This window comes from Ischnura elegans, chromosome 10, assembly GCF_921293095.1.
Source record: "Ischnura elegans chromosome 10, ioIscEleg1.1, whole genome shotgun sequence".
In the NCBI taxonomy this organism is placed as follows: domain Eukaryota; kingdom Metazoa; phylum Arthropoda; class Insecta; order Odonata; family Coenagrionidae; genus Ischnura; species Ischnura elegans.
This window is the reverse complement of record NC_060255.1, coordinates 17,084,093-17,103,399: the sequence shown is the minus strand read 5'-3', so window position 1 is coordinate 17,103,399 and position 19,307 is coordinate 17,084,093. Positions and strand designations below refer to the sequence as shown.

At 38.2% G+C, this 19,307-nt stretch overlaps 1 long non-coding RNA gene across 1 annotated transcript; it reads left to right on the top strand.

The window, feature by feature from the left end:
* The first annotated feature begins 1,605 nt into the window (after positions 1-1,605).
* LOC124167018 lies at positions 1,606-10,109 on the top strand. Its single transcript, XR_006866583.1, has 4 exons — positions 1,606-1,839; positions 3,115-3,373; positions 8,579-8,650; positions 9,385-10,109. It is a non-coding gene; the product is annotated as an uncharacterized LOC124167018 (long non-coding RNA).
* Positions 10,110-19,307: the final 9,198 nt, after the last annotated feature.

The following is a 19,307-nucleotide window of genomic DNA, read 5'->3' as shown; positions in this document are numbered from 1 at the left end:
GTCATTCTAACAACGATGAAGAAGGAATGTGTATTGATTTATGGAATGTATTAATGAAAAAATAAAATTCCAAATGAAGCGCTGTAAATGCAATTAGAATCGCAAATATTTTCTTTTAGTCCTTACTCATGAAAATTATAAGACCGATTATTACAGCGGTTACGGGTTGGCAGTTAGATATCAGAATGGAAGTTGTTGATTGCTATTTCCTAGATTTAAACATTGAGTACTTTGTAAAATGCCTTTTAGAAACAATAAATATGTGGAAGAATTCAACATTAAGTTAGCAACGAGAGAGAATGTTTAGAGGGCGAATTAGGGTTGATGACTGATGCTCACGGATAGGAGCTAAATTTTGAAAATTCAGGTTCTGTCATAACTAAAGACGAAGCAGTGTGGCTATCATGAATTACGCTGTTCCACTTATACTTTTAATACCCCATATTTACAATCACAGCAATAAAAATCATTAGTTTGACTTTCGGAAAAAAGTTTCTAAGCTACCAGAGAACTGATAGTACGCTACCGGATTGCTGCAAGAATCATGATTCCTGTATTCAACCCGTTATCTTTGATGTCCTAAGAAATGCAATCAATTCAAAGGCTAAACTAATCACAGGTTACTTACTCGTTGCAAATGTCGACACTCCATAACCGAACGTAATTTTTATAAGTTACACCAATTATGCTCAGAAACGAATACACTTAGTACTTATGTAAGTCAAGAGGCATCAAACACGATGAATAATCAAACATTCGTCACATAAAATCGCTCTGACATTTCGACCATCGCCGATATACTTTTCACAAAATATATTATTTCAATTCAAAATTCACAGGGCTGAGAGTGAAAACAGGACGATTTTAACCTGAGGGGATATTTCCCTATAACCGGCATTCTTAAACAAACACTACCATGAAACTAACTTTAACTGAAACGGGAGATTCCTCACGTGGTATTCAAGGTTGAGCCTGCTCACGGCTGGCGTACTAAAAATTGTTTATTCAAAATAATAGCCACTCTGATCACGTTTACTTGAAGTTGAATAAATGGTATTTCGAATAATTCTCCATTACAGGGAATTGACAGCACATTGAAAACAATACGAAAAGACCTTCGTCAAAAGAATTGGTCAAGTACTCACCTCTTTACCCCAAGAGATCTAGCCGCGAAGTGAAGTCCATTCACAGAGGGAGGGGGACCTCCGACACTTCGCCAGCCACATGACGAATACCTGTGACGTCACGGTAATTTCGAATCGTTTTCTTTTTATGGAAACGAAAACCATAGAAACAACTGAATATCGTAGGTTTTCAGTTATTTGAAATTTTATCCAATTAAATATGTCACTAAATACGGCGATATTATATATATTATAAAAAAACTATATCGCGCGAAAAAAATATTTGTTCATCTGGTGGCGCTGTTATACTAAAATAGCGCGGGATTTTTTCAACGGCCAATTGTCACAAAACACGTGGATCAATATTCTAGAATTTTCCAGTAATATCGAAGGTCAGTGAAGAACACGTCATCGCCTAACAAAAAACGATAGATATGGACGAGAAATTTCTCATCGGTCTACATTCAACTGTCGCTTCCAATCCAGCTCCTCCCCTTCCCCCCACTCATGCATCACACCCCCTAGTCCATCACCATCCGTCTTTTCGGTACAATCACATTTCCGCGAGTTTTAACTTCTTCAAATCAATTTTCAGTCGTTTCTTCGTTCGTTGAAGTCACCGTCTCATTCACGGGAAACGAGGGTAGGGAGCGATGATAACTACTTTCAACTATCAACAGAAATGCAAAGCAGAAATGCAGCGGTATTGACTGAGGTAAGTGAGAACATTACAATTTTATGGCATATTGAAAAGAGGTGGTAGTTGTAATATTGGTGTGATCGCGATTATACTTGCGGATGCGTCATTACTATAGCACATCGTGTGAAATTATTGCATAGGAGAATGAGAGGCAGAGATAGGCAGTGAACAGACATTGAGGAGTTCATGAACGATCAAAAATAACTAATCCCATTATGCGATTAGTATATAATCGAGAAGTATAATTGTGAGAGGTAAGGCTAAAAGAGGTTTATTGCGGCTAAGTGAAGGAGAGTCCGTAAGCGAGTGCATAAAAATGATCCCCTTCACCACTCACTTGATTGCCATCGATGTACCAAATTTATTTACGATTTTAATATGAAGACCTTAAAACATTGAGCATTCAAGATTCCTTTCAATTAAATGAAAATTGGTGGTAGTGTCACGCACTAGTAAAAGTGCAATCATTGCATTCAATACATTTTGAACCAATCTATAATTTTTTTTAAATTTTATCCCGCAATTGCAAAAACCACTTAAGGGTAATACCGGCTAATTTTTCTTGGTTACTGCATATTATTTCGGCGGTAAAGATTCTATGAAGCAGAAATATTCTATACATTTCCCGTCTTTATGTCAGCTGCGTGTTTCTTATTTGATATTCTCACGATTGCTGCCTTAAGTTCAATCGCGGTTAAACTTTAAAGTTACTGGCAAAAATTATTTATCTTTTTAATTGGTCAAAAATAAACGGTGAAACCTAGTCAATGACAAACTAGAGCTTTCAATATCAACAAAAAACTCCTATTTTCGAAATAATGTGTGTTATCGCGATTATACTTGCGCATACGTCATTACTATTCTATAACTTGCACTGGAGCCTATTCGTCAGGAGTTATATAGGACAAGTTATAAAGTATGTAAAAGAGAAGAAATATGTAGCTATGAAAAGATTAGCGGATAGGATAGAGGAATTGAGAGCTGCGTCAAACCAATCTTAGGATTGTTGACTAATGATGATGATTAATAATTTCAGACAACTTTGTGATCTTCTTCATCCACAATTCCACAGATATCGCTTAAGCTTTTTAAGGCTTCTTGCATTTGTTGATAATAATGGTGTTAGTCAGTGGCTGGCACACCTTTCTTGGCCTGAAAATAGTGTCATTAGCCTGAATATTTAAGCCATTAGTCTTCCATTTGAACGAATTTGAATTTTGAATTAGAATAACTCTACAATGAAAAATAAAAAAGAACATAGTAGTACTAATTTTTTCTGGTCATTCGCAGACTCGTTTCCCTGATATCCATCTTTAACTGAAGCCGATCCCGTGTGGAGTAACCTGATGCAGTCATCATTACACAAAAGGGATTGCTAAAAGGTTCATTGTGTACGACACTGGAGCCTATGAAACCAAATGAATAAATAATTTACCTGGGGAATCTGCTACTTCAAGGAAAATTAAGGAACTGCTGATGGAATTGACTTCTTTCCGAGAAGACAGTCCAAATTCTTGGTATTCATCGTCGATTGTTACAATTAGTAGAGGTAAGTAATGTCGTTATCATTTCATCATTTCAACTGATCAGTTTGTCACGACCAACATTCAAAAATCTTTCATTTAGTTGACTTTATTAGTGATTAATAGTTTTGAAAAGACATCTTGAGTAGGCTAAAACATCTTTTTATTAATTATAAATTTTTGTTTGGTTTGGTTACTACTCTTAACTATTATCAGTCACGATTAATTGTCCACTTTAAAACCCTCCAAGCAGTATGCCTATGAGAGCTTCATAGATTTTAATTGACGGGTTCTATATGATAATGTTTATGAAAGTTTCATCGAAAATTCTTACTGCGAGGTTTTATTATCAGTGTTGTGTAATTCAATAATATTGGACTTAGTCAACTTAAGTTGGAGAGAGAGCCTTTTTCCGCCGTTATTTTCTAGCTGATTTCTTTATAAGACAACAAAAAACCTAGATACCGCTAAAGATCGTAGATTTCAGGTTTCATATAATACTCGGCCTAACCAATAAGAATCAATCATAAGGAGGCGTTTAGTTTTGAATTAATTTATTTAAAAATGAGTCAACATGTTTCACTGCACTGCAGCATCATCAGTTATCATGAGTCCAGTAAATTATGTTGACTCAATTTCAAATAAATATTTATGTGGAAAAGTGCATATTATCTATACTTCATACCCTGCAAAAGAAAAGCTTCAGATTTTAGCAAGTAATGTGTCGGAAAAGAGGTATAACCATAATCTTCAATACATATATTCGGACGAGCGTTGGTGGTACGTCCTCAAAAGCCATGTCATTCAGGAGAGAGTTACATATTGGAGGTGACCTCGCGTAAAGTTGCGGTCAAATAGGGTCCTGCTCGCCGCATTCACTGCTTCACGTAGGTTTGAACGTTCATGTGTCAACATCGCAGTGGGAAGGGGAAAAAGCTTATCTACTGCCGAAGACCAAATGCGTTTCCCTCTCCAACCCACTTCTTCCACGTGGTGACTCAGTTATTCTCATCTCTCTCTCTCTCTCCCTAATTCCGCTCAATACATACTTCCTGAATAATTTTACCATCACGTCAATTCGGAAAGTCAAAGCGATTGAATGGCAAACCTAAGATCAAATCTTTTTCGAAAATTTCCGGTAGAATACTATTTGCCTGATGTTCGAGATATTCTGAGAAAGCCTAATTATTATAGTTTAAACGATCACTAGGATAAGATTAGGGACATGGACTGCAGAACCGATATATTTAAGATGCCGTTTTTTACGCGTAATACCTGCGATAGTTTTGCTCTATGATACCTTGACGTGGACCAGATAAAATAGGCTCTGTATTTTAGATAACAATTTCCTTAAATTCTCAATACTAGTTATCTGCATGCATTTTTTTGCATGTTACAATTCATGCATGACTCTTTTATTAAGCTAACTTTTCGTTCACTATTATTGGCATGGAATCACCCCGTGCCACACTCCGTAGTGGTGGCTTGCACGGTAGCTCTTAGATGTAGACTTAACTTACACACATTTCATTGGAGTTCAAACTGCTACTGATTGACGTATGATTGCTCAACCGTGCAAGGTGCCATATTAAAAGTATTACAATCTTGCCTAAGTCGAGCTTTTTAAAATTGGTGCGAGTGTGATACGAAAGTAAATGTGCATTTAATGCATTTAATATATATTGACCTAATCTGAAAATCATTTTTTCTATATTGCGAATAACACTAGAACCAGCATGCAAAGAAAACTGTAGATTTTCAAAAAGACGCCACCCTGCATCAATGAATTCTCTTTCTCAAACTAAAAGTGGGAATTAAAACTAATTTATTTCGAATAATTTTCAGCAAAAAATTTTTAACCTTCATATCGATTAAACTGCAAGAAGAGAAGACTCCCTACCTTTCATTTGCTCCCGGGTCCATGGGCGGCAGAGCTCAGCTTTACAACAGTGATACTCCAAGATACTTATATTCACCAACACTTCACATAGAACACGCAACTGACAATGATTTTTTTACGAAACATTGACAATTTCACTTCACTGCACAGCTGGATGATCACTCGCTACTGGCGATGAGTAAACATAGCATGTAGCTTCTCATTATTTCCATGAGACATGCATACTTTGAGCAGCATGACCGATGATGATACTCCAAAGGCCAAGCCATAAGCTTGAAAGGGATCGTTGAAAGCTTGATGTTAGGCTTGTACTTTCATTTAATGGATTAATTTAATTATTCATTACACCTTTTGTAGGCTCTAACATAAAAAATTATATTAAAGAAACCACACCTTCATTCATATTACAAGAAGGAAAAGTGACAGCGGAAATGCATGCAATGCTTACCTATTTAAGCCATTCTTGCACTGTAACTGGTTCAAGTTCATGTAAATTTCCGCATTTGTTCTAATTGAACGAAAAATATGTGAATGCGTGAACCAAATTCTTGCGTTCATATATTAACTCTTTCGTGATAATATATCGCGTAACCAGACCTTGCTCCTGAAGTCAGATTTTGAAAATAGTTAACTAAACACGAAAAGTCTGAACCAAGTCAAAAAATATGATTTAATGCATACAAATAGCATGGAATATTAGGTTATTAACAATCATTAACTTACCAGTACTCTTCAGCGGAAAATACGTCCACTCTCGACGCTAACCGAACTACCGTGAGACTAAAACTTCGCATAACAGAATGAGGAATAAGGGGATGAAGCCAAAGTGACGCACTACTTCTTACTCACAACACTGGAGGAGTAACGGAGGGTGAGGAAACACTAAGGATCGCAGGAAAGGTTGCCTAGCACAAATACCCCAAAGCAAAGTCAAAATTTTTGGCCAGATTTTGAGTCCGAGTGCATCATGAAGGCGGTCGAGACAGGTTCGGTTTGCGCGTCGTTGGGGGGAGTTGTGGTTAGGGGGAGGTACTCAAGAGCGTCGGCGAAGTAGGGAGGGGGGGGGGAGAAGAGACTTAAGGCTCTAAATACCTCTCGAGACGTCACATACCTACGTAGTCTGCATTGTTCAATAATAAAGCACTTGCTCTACAGCAAATTTGATCATAAATATAAAATAAGAGATATACTGTAGAACAGAAAGACACTAGAGAGACTGATCGAGACTATAACGGCAGAGTAAGGGCTTATTGATAGATTTGTTGACTTTAACCTGGCTTGAATGATGATACATCTGTATAATACACTGCCAGGCACTCCGTTGGTGTTTGGCAGGAGGTGAGTACACACCAACATGCAGCATGCGATGCACTACGTCTTCGTTGTCGTCTAAAGCGGTACTAGCGTGGTTGTCTGTGCGGTTACTACGATAGATTAGGTCATAAAAATTAAAAAAGAAATATGGAATGTACAACATTCATATTCAGAATGCTGTTTTTTACACATCTAAATCTACATAATACCTTCCGAGCCACCTCTAGGGTCTTTAGCAGGGGTTGATCAATCACCAGCATGCAATTGGACTCCCACATGCACACCTATCAGTCCAAAAAACGTCACGTATACTAAAAAATTATACTACCATATGCTGTTAGAAATAATTATAAAATTAAGAAACGTGCATTTAGTTTTACATAGGTTAGCAGAATACACTACAAGTAATTTAATCTATTTATGAGTTCTATCGCTGCCGTTATGATCCCTTATTGATCGTGGATAAAAAGACATTCTGAACCTGTGTGTTAAACAATCTATCTCTCTTATTTTATTTATATGATCTGATATTTCGTAGTGTGTTGACGTCCGTAACATATGGCTAACTTCGTTAAAAAATACACTGCTCTTGAATTTATCTAAAAGGTTTTGTTTTTTTTTCAATCTACGGTCTGACAAAGATTCCCATCCGAGTTTATCTAAGAGGTCAGTTACACTAACAAGACTATCGTAACGACCTTTCACGTACCTGGCAGCTCTTCTTTGCACGCGTTCTAACTCTGTTTATACCGGGACTAGCCACGGTGATAACTTTACGGGAGTAACCCGCAATGCACAAATTGTGCGAAAAATCCACAGAGAAAAATCATTCGCCTTGACCGGGATTCGAACCCGGATCCCTCGATTTCCGGCCGAGTGCTTTAGCCAGTTAAGTTACCGAGGCGTTAAGCTACCACAGGGAAGAATGATGCCTCGGTAGCTTAACTGGCTAAAGCACTCGGCCGGAAATCGAGGGATCCGGGTTCGAATCCCGATCAAGGCGAATGATTCTTCTCTGTGGATTTTTCGCACAATTCTAACTCTGTTATTAAGCCTTTTTCATTAGGGTCCCAAACACTGGCAGCGTATTCTAAATGGGGTCTAACGAGGGAAAAGTAGCTAATTTCTCTCACTTTTTCGTCGCACTTTCCTAATATTCTTTTAACAAAACCCATTTTACGATAAGCTTGACCGGTTATTTCCCGAATATGTTTATTCCACGATACATGATTTTTGAGTCTGACTCCTAGATATTTCACGGATACGCAACTGCCATTCATTGGGTGACCCGAATTATATAGCGACGATGTAGGGAGTTAATCTTCTTCCAGAAATTCATTACGAATTTTTTCAAATTTAATTCTGACTGCCATGCATCGCACCTCGCTTCGAAAGCAGCAAGGTCATTCGTTAGTTCATCTATATATTTTCTGGAACGGATTTCTCTGTGAACTACAGCGTCGTATACACTAAATTCATTGTCGTACCCGCCGATCGCCAGTATGACGATTTATCTGAACAATCGGAGATCGAAAATAAATCACCCCTCTTACTTATGTATTTTCTGTTAAAATTCTGCACGCTATATATCTAACATGACTTACTTCTGGTCTGCGACGCCATCAAAAATGCAATTTTAAATTTCTTTTAAGATTTATTTTGCGTTCACGGCTCAATGTGACCAACATTATTCATTTCCCATGAACAAGAGACCGGGAGATGATCACGTAACTTTGCACAGTGAACTGAAATTGGAAAAGCACGCCAAAAATTACAAAACTGGTTTTTAGCTACAAATTTACGGAGTTTTGGTCAATATACTGGGCCAAATGGAATTAATTTCGCCAAATCGCCGGTGTTGAATTTGTTTCTTAGATTCACCACATTCAAGACAATGCTACACCTATTGTGTATTATGGTGTTCCAATGAGAACAAAAATATAGTGTTTTTAAAAGTTTACGTATTCTTGATTATTGATAATTGAATATTATGATATAATTGTTATATTTGTTGCAGATATGTAAGATAATGGCGGACCCTGATTTTCTCAGAGGACGGGCGTTGTCATGAATCAGAATACTTCCAGAAGTAAGCATGACTACTTTTTTAATAGCTACTCGCAATCGGCGCAATGTTTCACACTTATCAGGTGCATTTATAGCTGTCCTCACAAGCAACTTGAAATCCCTAACCAACTTTTCACTTCAAAACATGGCAGCATGACCTTATAATTGTAAAAGTAGGATCGCCTGAATTTTCTTGTTTTTTTTCGTGGCTTTTGGTGCATTCATTGTTGTTATTGTTGCTTTGCTTTATGCGTGACATTTATAATCCGTCTCATCCCTAGCTACATTTGACCTCTAAATATTTGAATACGTTTTTTGTTTAAACTATTGTTTATATAGCCTCATGTGAGAGATTATTCGAGGACAGTTCCCGATGGGCTATATATCTACTAATTCTTAGATTGATTGATCTCTTTTCATATAATTTTTCAAGTTTTATTGAACTCTGAGGCCCACTTTTCGGACAATTCCCTTCTGAGCGTGAGATACGGAGGAGGCGCAGTTGCCCTCTGAGCGCGGTACCCGCCTAATGCCGGAAAAATCGATTACGATAAAATCTAAAATCAAATTTTAATTGACAAATATTGAGGAAATCGAGATCAATCCTTGATTTGGGGAAAAATCTTCAAGTTATAATTATATTTATGCTATGATTAGTACCACCAACATTTTGAAACCAACCATCAGAGGCACTTACTTTATCACTTACTTAGGTTGTTCAAGCCTTAATTTTTCGGCATATCCATTTCCTTACAGTACACAGAAGAAAAGTAGGAGAGAAAGGGTTTTCTCATGGAAGCCTTAACAAGAAGAAGGAACAACCTCATAGCACATATCTTAAGATATGATGACCTGATGAAGACAATCGTCGTGGGACAAGTACACGGCAAGAGCTGAAAAGAATTACCTTGAATTTTCATTAAACGGAAGCGGTAAAAAAGGACGTCGAAAAGAAGAAATGCGTAAGAGTGGCAAGATTAACGGATAATAGAATTGGGTGGGGAGCTACGTTAAACCAATCTCAGGCTTGTTAGCCACTGATGATGATACAGAAATAATATATTTTTCGACTCAAGGATGAATGACTTTCTTTGGCAAAATGCTGGCTATTTTTAGGAATCACACAGTTAATACTGTCGAAACCTGGTCCATTCCACTAAAAAATTATGAAACATTCAATATTGGTGTACCTGTGATTATTTTAACTGATATATTGTTTGCTGTTAAACGTTGAAAAGTAATAATATATATTTAATGTTATCATAAGTACCATATGTATTTTAAAACCAACTTGATTTAAGCAGATAAAATGTATGGTATCATTACAATAATATAATGATGAATAAAAATAAAACATCAACCCCAATAAGCAGCAAGAGGTAAGAGGTAAAGATTAAATTACACTATCACTGATAAAATTCATGGTAATTATATGGATTGTCATACCATCCAACGGACGAAGTGCTGTGCTTCAATTGCCCTCCACGAAGTACTCTACCAGGGAGCGAGAACTCTATGAAAAACCTCCGCCTCTACTGGTATTTTATCTGGACGCTAAGGGTGAAACGCCAACACTACAGCCACTACATCTACCAGATCCTAGTGTGTAAACGTAATAGTACAAATAAATTTTTAGCATTCCTTGTGCCCATGTCCAATTTTTTTAACTCAACGGATGTCGTATTATTGTTAAAGTACTCATTGTCACCGAAAAGAAATTGTTTTGATCGGCGCAGTCGCGTATCTGGCCTCTTCAGGAGGTTTGTATGATAAATAAGGTTGCCTTAGGCTATATTAATAACTTCGTTCACTTGGTGCCTTATACGCATTATGAAAGATAATTAATTTTTTTCTGGAATTTAACAACCGAATCCCATTTATGCTTTATCTTTTTCTACCTGGATACGTGACTTATTTCTGGTCTTCGATGCCATTTGTAAGTTTTTTTAATTATTGAAGCTTTCGCGGAAAAATATGACGAAAATTATTCATTTCCTATGAATATGTATTAGGAAGAGGAGAGAGAGAACGCCCACATGCCCACCCTACCTTTCGCTTCGTGGCCTTCTCTCCTCTCCCCCGATGATTCGCCTCCCATGTCTCTCGTCACAAAAGCGTACACTGCTCCGCACCATTCCGGTCACAAGACAATACTGAATCACCGCCGTGAGTCAGGTGGACTCCCTCGCTCCTCTCAACAGTAGGAACAATTGTAATATCCGGGTGGTCTGAGGACACCTAGCGGCTTCTCTCTATATTTATTAGAAACACCTCTTTTTTTTGTATTGCAATTAAACCAAAAATATAATGTTATTGGTAAGTTATTCTTTATTATTAACCCTTGAAAATTAATGCATAATTTTTATATTTATGACATGAATTAATATTTTCCAATATCATTAGCCACATTTATTATCGCCAACACGATATCCAGGTCAAATTGACTTTAAAGATATGAAACATAATTCCCCGATTCTCGCAGAATTTTTGTTTACGTTGGATTATAACGCCGAAATTAAATTCAGATTTTAGACCATGGGCCCCTGTTGCTGCTTGTGGCTCCTGGCCACGGTGAATACCGTACTTGTTGCATGTTGGGGAACGAGTCTTTTTGCCGACGAGACGAGTCGAGGACTCCGATTTCTCTCGAATTCTGCGGGCCACATAACCACGCCCTTCTTATGATAAAACTTCATACCACATTCATTACATATTCTTTCTAACTTATCCACGAGCGTGCTGAGAAATGGAGGCGGGAAGGAATATTTAGTAAGTCAAACCTTCATAGATGGGATGCCCGACGAAATTATAAAACGGTACACTCCAATAGTACCATCTACTTCTTTGCTTGAATATTCTACCAGCGAACTAATGATTCTCTTCACTGCCCCTCGATTTCTACAATGACCACGTTCAATTCAGTGTTGAAATGGTGGTAATATATCTGTAGATCCTTTGCTAAAACGGATTTCATGTTCTTATTTAGAAAGCACTGCCGATGTGACTGACCCTCAATTCAACAATTGAACATTCTAAATTGTATAATCGCCAATTCAATACATCAAGGTATCACCTTTTGAGAATATGTTCTAATTTTCAGCAGCAATAGACCAATGACCAGCAATTCCATAGGTAACAGGAAACACATTTTAGATATATATGGAAATTGGACACTCCAATTCATAAATACCGTTCGCAGGAACAGGGGCGCAGCTAGGAATTGAGGCTAGGAGGGGTTTCAGGCACAACTAATACTGGGGAGTTCGGGGTGTGGAATACCCACCAGGGGAAGCGGGAATTGCGGGGGGCACTCCCCCAGAAAAATTTAAAATAAATGGTTCAAAATGGTAAGTTTTACGGCCTTCTGAGGGATATTTTTACTATCCTTGAATTATTCTATGAGTAATATTAGTCCAGTTAAGTGAAATGGATTAAACTTTAAAATATCTCTTAGCCCTTGGGGGGGGGGGGGTCCGGGGTGTTTCCCCCAAACCCCCCCCCCCCCCACTCGCTGCTCCACTGCGCAGGAATACGACAACCTAATTGGAAACTTAACATTCCCCTGAATATAAGACCAATATCCGGATTCCCGTGTTGGATAATCCATTTCGAATGCATAGGTTGCATACACTATGAAAACATGCCTAAACGAAATGTTTACAATATCATTAACCACATATTCATGATTGAACGATTCACGCACGATATCCAGGTCAAATTGACATTAAAGACGCGGATCGACGTATCTGCTTATATTAATAGTGCCAAATGCATAAGAGTTTTAGCAAGATGAATAGCGGAACCTTACATTGAAGAGAATTAACATGAAAAATGTAAGAAGGACATGATAATTCACATTGTTAAATTGAACAAGTCTGGTCCGGCTGCGCGATTAAATACAAATACATAGAGCGACTCTTTACAAAAAATGGTATGCTATCACAAACAGGCAAACATAGAGGAAAAATATTACCAACAGGGTGCTCAGGATGTGGAAAATGTAATGCTAACATTTCAGTATTCAACTTGTCTAGCGATATGAACCAACAGAAGTCTCATTTTCATGTACAGTCACTTTCAAAAGTCGGTCCCCATACCTGGCGCAGCCGTCTCCGTTATTCTCCGAAGTCGACCTTCGCGTATTGCTTACACGTTCCTTGTCCACTGGGGTTCGATTCGACTTGATCAGGTAGTACAAATGGTGCAACTTGACTACTTTAACCGTCGTCAAGAGCCCCACGCACGATTTCAGAGGTAGGAAGGCCGCGTGAACCCCCCCCCCCCCCCCACACAGCCAAACAATTCCACCACCGAAGAAAGCGGAGAAGAATATATGGGTTTTTCCGGCAAGTAACCCATCGCACGAGGAAGAGAGGAGACATCTGTGTAGTTTGGTAAACTTATACAAAACATATTGTGCAAATAAATTTTCGGAGCATTTCGAGCATGTTACTCCAATATTTTTTCTTTACATCGCCTGGTGAAAAATACGTAAATATATACGCCTATGTAAATATTGTCATTTGCGTCACGGTTACCATCCGTCATCGCGTTCATCCATGCCGGCGGTTAAAGATTTTCAGACATGTTTTCAATGTTTACAAGTTAAATAGCAGTCACTCCCCAAGTAGTAGGTTATTCGGACTACAAGTAGTGCCTACATTTTGAATAACGCAACTTATTCCCATACTGTGAATAGAAAATCAGAAGAAGTTTTTAAATTTTTATCGGTCAAAACTACCGGTACCGCAATTTTTTATGGTAGAAGATAATTTTGCATTATTTTTTCGAATAAGCAATTGGATTGTCTTTAAATTTTATTGAATTGCTTTTAAGATAAACATAAATTTTCACTAAAAGAAGCAGCGAGATGTTTAATGGCATCAAGTGAAATGGCAGGCTGTTAGACCATAATGCGTCGTAGGAAGTGTTGTCCTTTTGTTTATGGGAAATACTCTTACATTAATATTGTTCATTTTTTTAAGAAAAACAGTACAAGCAACATGTGCGTGGAGTTATGATGGTGAGTCAACCAGTTAGGGTGGTCATAGAAAAACATCATTTACCTGCCCCTCTGAATTGAAGATTTTACGAATCACCGTGCCTGCGCCCCTCCCAACTTGAACTTACCCCTTTAATTAAAAGTGACGCCCATTCGCATTAGGCCCTTTCATTCTAACCATATCCTCACTTTCATCCTTCCCCTCCCCCCTTACCAAAAATCTCTCGACCATGGATAGCACTTCTTCTTTTTTTCCTCTCCATCCTTCTCACCTTATCCTTTCTTTTTTATACTCACATCTCGGATGCCTTCATTCTTTTCTTGTCCCTCTTTTGTCGTCGCCTAAGTTTCCACACCGTCAAACGCTACATCGCAAGCAGTATATTTGGCAGCTCCTAAGTTTAATTTGTATTAATAATGCAGAAATAGTCATTAGGTACCCAACACGGTATATTTTTATCGGATGAATATTATGCGTGCGTAGTTTAGTGTCAGTAGGAATATGATCAGTATTTTTTCGCACGTAAGACTGACTGAAGGTATTCATTACATGAGTGTAAGTTCTATTTATGATGTAAAACCACTTATACATAATAATGTGTAGGATATTGCCCTACATGATATCAGCAGGCGCCAATTACGACTGGTTTTAGCAGAAAAAAAAAGAAACGAAAAAGGGGGAAGACTTAGGTTAACCTCTCAATGAAGGGGCAAAGATAAAACATATAGTATCAATGTGCCTTTAAATGGTAAGAAATAGGCACACAAGTCATGTAATTAATGCTTCCGTTGGTATTTTCATTATAGAAAATATATTTATGGTGACTATTAAGACATTCGAACTTTCGATGAACATAAAGATGTCGGTTAATTACTTCCTGATACCTCGAATGTATAAAGCATTATTTAAATATTTGTTCATATAGGATATGTTAGTAACGACTGGAATAAATATGATACAGAATTAAACGTTACAATTTAGCGCACATTAATATTTTTGATTTCTCGCGTGATGAGACACGTAGAAAAATGTAGTATAAACCATGGTAAACATATGTATCCTAAGAAAATGGTTAGGAATAATGAATGCGCCAAACAGTGTGTTTGAAATACTTAAACATAGAGCAACATATATTGATGGTGTTGGTAATAATGTGTTAAAGGTATAATCTAGAAGGTTATTTTGTAGGAAACTTTTTGAATACTCTTTCAGACGTAAATTCCAATTTTCGTTTCTTCCTCATATGTGCGTTGCGACGCAGATACGTCTCGTTATTTTTTAGTGCAAGCCAGACTACTCGGAATATCCATCTCAGAATACTAACAGGGTGGGAATCCCATGACTGAGAACATATGCTTCGCCTTGTGTTGTGGCACTGGGAGTCGGGGAAGTCGCGAAGAATTTAGGAATAGTGAAGAATGCCTCGGGAAGACTTGCGCGGACGGTGAGAGTAAGTCAAACTGGCCCGTTCAAGACACAGAAGGCATAGCCAATACCCGAAGTTCGACCTCGGAGAAAAACGTAGTTGCTCGCGCTGACCGTGGGGACCTACTTTTGAAAGTGACTGTACCTACGAGTAAATGGTTTCAATCACAAAATTAATTTGCTGGTAACTCAAAAAGCAATCGACAAAAAGGGGAGTCGCGTTACAACTGAAAATATAAGGGTTGAATTTAGGAGGATATTTATTATGACGTAGACTTGGATCATGGTTGTTAATGATAGTGAGCCTTAGACTATGATGGAATAGGTGAAATCAAGGTTAGAAGCCTTCGAAATATGGTATTCTAGAATAATAATAGAGATCGAATTGGTAAATCATGTGAGTAAATCGGAATTCATAGGAAGAGAAGGAGAGGAAAGACGTATTTTGAAAACCTTCGGTGGGATGCAAAACAATTCAATCTGCAACATCATGAGACATATGGAAATTATCATCGAAGGACAGGTAGAGACGGTAGACGTAGGGTGAGGGATTCGTGGATCAAATGATGAAGTATGTACAGCTGATGAATTACGAAGGTTTTGAAAGATTAGCCGATAAGGTGGGACTGCTTCGAATCAATCTTAGAATTGAAGACTGTTGATGATTATGAAGCGAGCAACGTTTAAAAAGTATTAACTGATATCTAAATGCCCCTTCTCTCCGCATATCAGACCCCTGACGAAATATCGATGTGGGGTATTGCATTCCACTAAGGCGCGGCAGAAACATTTTAACTTCAACATAAATAACGACCTCAATCCGCCCCTGATGTATCTCATACACATTTCCCTTTCGTATGAGGCATTCTGCATTCAGTATACTCCAGGATTTTCATTAATATGCTCGCTTTTGCTGGGTGCGGTGGAGTTTCCATTTCTGTTCCTGATGTTAAAACTCTTTTTTCACCGGAAGGAGAAACTCGTAAGGCAAATGCTCAGCGATATTTTCTCCAAACCTATCTTTAACGATCTTAACTACTTTGACTAAAGGAATATTGGTTAAGAGATAAAGTGATTGAATGGTAGACTACAATTAATATCTAAGAGAACAAAACAGTGTACACTTGCGAGTTGTGGTTTCCTCTAATTTTTTATTGCTTAAATCGAAAGATTATTTCTCCTGGAGTACGCATTTCACGCTTTTGGATTTTTAAAGGTCGTTATCTAATTTTCGCGATTAAATGAAAAGTGAAAATTTTCAAGTTCGCGAAAGCGCGACGGCTAAGTATGAATGCTGGGAAACCCAGTGTGACGTCATTCTGGTTCCGGATGCCGCCTTGTGAAGCCGCCTTGGTGCGAGGCTGTGAGCACCGTTACGTAGCAGGCTGCTAGCATGTAGAGAGTACCCTTAGAGCAGGTAGTGTTTTACTTAAATAAGGATTATTAATACCCTATCAAACGAAGGAAACATTCCTAGCAGGCTGCTAGCAGGTAGCGCTTGGCTTAAATAAAGATTATTGATACCCTGTAAAACTAAGAAAACTTTCCGACCATAGGCAATTTTAATAAGTGATTATTGAGAGATGTTTCCCTGAGCTCAGTGCCACATGCATTGGTAATCAGACAATGTAAAATTTCTGACTACTCGTATAGCATCTAGGTCCCTCTGACGTCGCGTGGAGTGGCATCGCATGGGCGCCAATCTGGCCTTTTTCAAATGAGGTTAAATTGCCCATTAACATTCGTCTAAACTGGGATTTCTAAAACCAAATAATTTTTATGTTATGAATACACTAATGATGGGTAACGTATCGAAATCACAGCCTTTCGTTTTCTTTGATGAAGGAAACTACCCTATTCCAATATTATATATACACATTGCCACTTTCCAGAACTTACCAAATTTTATGGTCCACCTCAAAAAGCTACATTTCCCCAATGTATTATTTGTTGATGGTGTTAACTAGAAGGCGACAGATGAAGTGAGTTGCGATTACTTCGAACCTATCGTAGGGAACACATATAAGAAATATTTTTGGCGGAATCCTGAACAAGCTAGGATTTCAAAAGCTTATTTTGGGGAGGTTATCGGATGAATTAGTAAAAGAGAGGTGCTATTTCGTACTCGTCCGGAAACTCCTTGAATGTACAGCGAGCATGTGGTACCTGGTGCAGACAGACTTAATCCGCGAACTTAAAAAAATTCATAGAAAGCTGTGCGGTCCGTCAAAAATTGATACGGGCGTAGAGAAAGCGTTAAGCAGATTCAGAACGAAATAGGCTTAGAGCCTCTAGAAACAGCGCGCTAGGCTTAGATTGCTTGATTAATTAAGAATAGATAATGCTTACGGGGATTAGATCCACACGTGGGATCAGAAGGGGGCGATTCGCTCCTAAGACGGAATGTGGGAGGGAGAAAAGAAGTGATTGTTCGACAGTTCACGTTTCTTGACGAAGCAAAAATAAGAAAAAGGGAATGGTTGAGTTGAACGGTCATTAGGGTCCCAAACACTGGCAGCGTACTCTACATGGGGTCTAACCAGGATTTTGCCAGTGCGCCGGCGGGTGGTCGGTGTGTGTGCAAGTTCCAATGCTCTCCCGTTGTTCACTATTGGAATGGCAGATCATTATTGGTCGCGCCGAAGGCGCGTTTACAGTGCTGTACTGGTGAGTACAAACTAACCACAACCAGCCAGTTTACAAAAGAGAATTAAATAAATGGCGCATATGTTCTGTTGTCAGTGATAGTGATTGTAATGTGAAAAAGAAAAGCAATTTAATTTTTATTTTGCATTATAAGGAATGCATTAAATGGTCCATTTTAGTTTTTTTTTTCAAGATTTTTTTATGGATTTAAAATAAATTATTATTTCCATCACATTTGGAAATCCAGATGCAGGTAAAAGGTACCCAAATTAAAAAAAAAAACCGTTTATACCTGTGATTGGAAGGAGGTAAGACATAGGAAAGACACATAGACATGAAAATAATTAAGGCAGTGTAATTTGTAATGGATAAAAGTCTGTATTAGTTTTATGTTTTGCCGTGTGGACGGCCGATATTTTACCAGCCGTCCAAAATATGTGTGTGTGCAAGGGGCCTAAATTATAATGCATCAAATCAAACATCAATGAAGCTGGATTGATTGTTTGAGGCGTAACTTTGTGAAAGCGTTTCATTATTAAAATTAAAAACTTTTTGCTTTCACATGATTATTTATTAACACATTTACGCGACCATGGTTTCAACGTTAGACGTCATCATCGACATATTCATGTGAAAGCACAAAGTTATTCTTTTTTAAATTTATCAATGAAGCTTTTACGGAACGCACTCTATCAAGTCCATCTGCCGTGACACCTTTCCATCCATTTGCCGACAATACCATGCAGTTCTGTTCCGTGTCTTTAAAGTTTTTCTGCTTTCGTAACATTAGATCGTTCAACTTTGCCTAACACCGTGCCGAGAAAATACGAGTCTTATGTACAGTCACATTCAAAAGTCGCTCCACATACCCGGCGCAGCCGTCGTCTCGTTATTCTCCGAAGTCGACCTTCGCGTATTGCTTACGCGTTCCTTGTCCGCTGGGGACCGATTTGATTTGATCGGGTTGTGCAAATGGTGCAAGTTGACTACTTTAACCCTCGCCAAGAACCTAAAGCACGATTTCAGGATAGGAAAGTCCCGGTGAACCCTCTCCCCCCCCACAGCAAAACAATTCCACTATAGGAGAAAGCGGAGTAAGATCGGAGAAGAATTTAAGGATTTTTCTGGCGAGTAACACATCCTGAGAGGAACATCCGAATCCTTTGGTGAATTCATACAGCACATATTGTACAAATAAAAATTTCAGAACATTTCGAGCATAATACTCAAATATGTTTTTCTCAATATCTTGATAAAATACGAAAATATGTACGACTTTCATATATTAGCGGATATTGCTAATAAAAAACAGCTGATCTGAAAAAACGTGCGTAATAAATGAAAGTACATTACACAAGAGACTGCAGATATGCGAAGCTTGAAGTACAATTAGTTTCTCCAAGTTGTTCCAATAATGGCAGCGATCGCAGAACGGTCATTAAATAATATCTTCGATCAGCAATGGGACAGAAGCAAGTGAACAACTTGGCTGTTCCTCATGCCCACCGGGATGTTTTGGAAGAATTTGGTTGTTTGGATATCCGACCAGTAATCAACGACTTCATATACAGTAATCCGGTCAGACGGTCGACATTTGCACTTTTC